Genomic DNA, 4,104 nt, shown 5'->3' with positions numbered 1-4,104 from the left:
CTATTCTGTGTTTGGTAATGGTGAGCAAACAAAGAAATGGCGCCTTACCGCCCCCTGTTGGTGTGGAGGCTACACCGGAAATAATAATAATAATAATAATTATTATTTCTTTTTTTATTATTAATCATTAATAATAATAGTAGTAATAATAATAATAATAACAATAATAATAATAATAATAATTATTATTATTATTATTATTAATAATAATACTAATAAAATTAAGTACAATAAATTAAAAGAAAATTTATTGATTCAAGTACAATAAACTAAAATAAGATAATTTTAATTAATCAAAATAAAATAAAATAATATTTCCAAGGCTCATAATCAGGTCTCTCTACTCAGTATTTTTCTTATTTTTCTTCCTGTTGTGCAACCTTTGATGAGGTTGATGAGATGCTGCATTCCATTGGCCTTACTGGGAAAAATGATGTTGGATTTAAGTGCAGCTAACATATTCAGCTATATATAAACACAGCACTATTGTGGCCACCAAAGAGTCCATTGCTATTATCTGAAATAATCATTAAGTCAACTAGATGGGAAAATATTTTACTCAAGTCTAACAGGTAATATCAGGCCCACCCTGAAGTTGTAATATTTTGAGGGAAAAATTCAATTAAATTCAATTAAATCTTATTTATAATGCCCAACAACACAAATCACAATTTGCCTCAGAGGGCTTCATATAGCGTACGACATCCCTCTGTCCATCCCCCCTTAAAGTCTAATAGTTGTCGTCCCCTAACTGGGATGTCTGAATTTCTTATGTTGTCAGTGTCAACCATCAGGTGGCGCTGTAGGACTATTTTTCAAACTAAATCAATGAAACAGTCTGAGCGTTTAGCTCCTGTCCATCATCAGTGCTCTTTGTGTGTTTTAAAAGACAGAAGAATCAAAGACGTCCAAAGAGAGTAAAGTAAATATAACACTGGTTTCACGTCTCTTAAATGAAACACTGACGGTTAGTGTGATACAACTTTCTAACAATGTAACTTATTCTGTTCTAAAATGTGCAAATGCATTTTTATTATTGTCTATGTACTAAATAAAATGACCCTTTTCTCAGAATTCTTCTTTGACTGGCATCTAGAATAAATATATTACTGTTATTGTTATTTTGGGTACGCTGAGTGGAATCACTGGCATCTTAAAATCCATCTGTAGTTTTCCAAATACAGTGCAGGAAACATACTAAACTTACAGTAAAAGACAAGAAGACAAATTGATTTAGAGACCGATACATGAGATGTAATTCTGATTTATAATGTGCAAATGTATTTATTTATGATCTATGAGAATAAAAAATGTCCAGACAATATCAGCTGCAAAGTAAAATCAATATCTACAAATATAATTGTTGCTAAACCATCACACACCACAAGGTCCATTTAGTAGCTGTTCTAGAGCTTTCAACAATACATACGCACACACACACACACACACACACACACACACATAGGGATATATATAAGGATATCCATGATGGTTTAAAATATAGGATAGAATAGAAAGCCTTTATCGACATTGTACAAAGAATATACAACAAGATCAGGAGTGCTTCATCTGATCAGGTGCCAACTAGTCAAAAAAACAAGCAAGTGAAAAAAAAACAGTCAACATAATCTGAAATAAATCATGTTAAAAAAATGGCAGTCTCAAACTGTTACATGTACAATGAAAAGTAGATTATAAATGGAGCACTGCACCATGATGTGCTGTAGAAATACTCACTAAGATACCACAACATACAATAAAAGTAAATGTACTAGGAGAGTAGGCTACTAGTTACTATATATTCTATATAAAAAGTGTTGACATATAAAGAATGGACTTTTTTAACTACACTTTCCTTTCTCCTATCATTGAACCAACCAGGACAGCAGTATCAGCAGCAGTAGATATAATACTTTTAGTATTAGTAGTACAACAGGAGCACAGCTGAGTTCAGCAGGTGGAGCCACAGACCACAAGTTACACACTGAGCTCTCCTGCTGATTCACATCAAACTGTTTGCAGAAAACACAGTTGATGATATTTGACATTAAAATCTGCACAGTTCAAATTGTTTCTATCGTCTACAGATATCTGCTGATTTACTGTGTGTTCGTCAAATTCAGTAAACAAACAACAAAATTAAACAAACAGTTTGCAGCTCCGTCAGGTTTCAGATTGCTTCACATTAATTTACAGAAAATGTACTTTAATTTAAAAACATACAGCAGTATATGTTTGAGCTGAACACAGGACACTATTCCAAGTTTAATACGAGCAGCATGAAGAAATAAAGACAAATACTATTGGTCAGTGTGTAATTATTGTATTTAAATTAATCTGTAAAATATTTTTCCCAATTTGAAAATGACAGAAAGCCTTCACTTAAATCCAAATCTGTAAAAATATCAAACAACATGTTGCACAATTAAGAAATTATTGATTATTATTATATTTAGCAGCACCTGAACAAGGGAGAATGTAGTTTAGTGTTTTATAATGATATAAAATTAAAAATTAAAACTTGCAGGTGAAGATTGTGAGACATAAAGCGAAGAATCTAAATCAAATACATAAAGAAATAATACAAATATCGAAATAAAATAAATATTTCATAGAAATCAACTGATAAAAAAGTCAAATTTAAGTTAATTATAATTCAATGTGGAGAATTAAAAATCCTTTTTTATAACAGTTCATTAAAATCCTGACATGTTCGGCTCATTTGTGTTCCCAAAAATATTTCTGTGTAAATGAAAAAGAAGAATGATTATTATATTTCTGTATTTCTTCAGCACATTTTCTGCCACACTGTTGTAGGTCTCAAAATATTTGGTGGAACCATCACAGCAGTTTACACTCAACACTTGATTCGTCTGTCACGTGTGCAGAAAAACACTTATCACCAGTGAACAGATTCAGTGACCAAAATGACTTTTATATTTATCACCGCTGCAATTTCAGTCACGTTTCAAAGGGATTGTGTTTAATTTAATTTCTCCTTTAGACACTCGTTTTGTAACTCAGCAGTAAAATCATTTCTACAGAGCAACATGCAGATTTCTCACTGTCAGTGCTTGTCTGTTAACAGTCACATAAAATACAAAAATAAAAACAGATGTAACAACATAAAGTAAGGACAAATGTCTCGACACAACAGACTCATGTTGTAGAATCTCTTCTGTCTGACAGCGGAAATTACATCTGATATTTGCTCTACTCTAAAATATACAATTTAAAGATGTTTGTTTGCAGTAAAACTCACCCTCACCTTGTGTAATGTAAATGACCGGTGATGGCAGGTGAGGTAAATTGAACAATACGTAAGCCTAAGTGTTAAAATAAATCAATAAATAATACATGTTCAACTGATGTATTAATAATATGCAAACTACATGTGATGTTTTTGAAAACAAGACAAGTGAAATGAGCAATTTAACAATAAAATCAAATCAAAAGTACGCCAAGTATCACAGAAAACATGCATCACTGATTCATTTTACTTACTTTTTATTTCTGGAATGTTTTCAAGATCTTTATTCAACACTAAACTACAAACCTGATTTAAAATTATTTCCTTCAAAACAGTTTGTAATAAACCAGAACGTATTCTATTGTGTTTATTTTGTATTTATTTCAGTACAGTTGTTTACTCTTGTGTATTTATGAAGAAAAGAGAAAGAAGAGGAACATTTTTTTCCTGCTCAGTGAATCTGAAGCGTGGACGCTGACATGTTGACGTGAGGTTAATTTGTAATTAGCTGGTTAATTGTCAGCATGTGGACGAGCTGATGACACAGAATTACCTGTATTTAAACACCTGTGCATCCGTTGAGCCGAAACATGTCTGCCAATAAATGATGAAATCAGCTGATTCTGGATCTGTCTGTTTCAGTGTACTTTGAGTTTTTCATATTGACAACTGAAAATGACGCAGGCTATAGTTACAGTTAAACTGGCTGATTAAATCTTCAGCTGTAGCTGCTGAAGAACAAACTGTCACCGGCCTGTGGCGGTGGTTTCTGCTGGTGCTTGTGCTGATGCATGACGAGACTGGAACACATATTCTAATTCAAATCACTGTATCATGATGGTCAGAAAGTCGGC

The sequence above is a fragment of the Epinephelus fuscoguttatus genome, linkage group LG9 (assembly GCF_011397635.1).
Source record: "Epinephelus fuscoguttatus linkage group LG9, E.fuscoguttatus.final_Chr_v1".
Lineage (NCBI taxonomy): Eukaryota > Metazoa > Chordata > Actinopteri > Perciformes > Serranidae > Epinephelus > Epinephelus fuscoguttatus.
Note: the sequence above shows the minus strand (reverse complement) of the source record.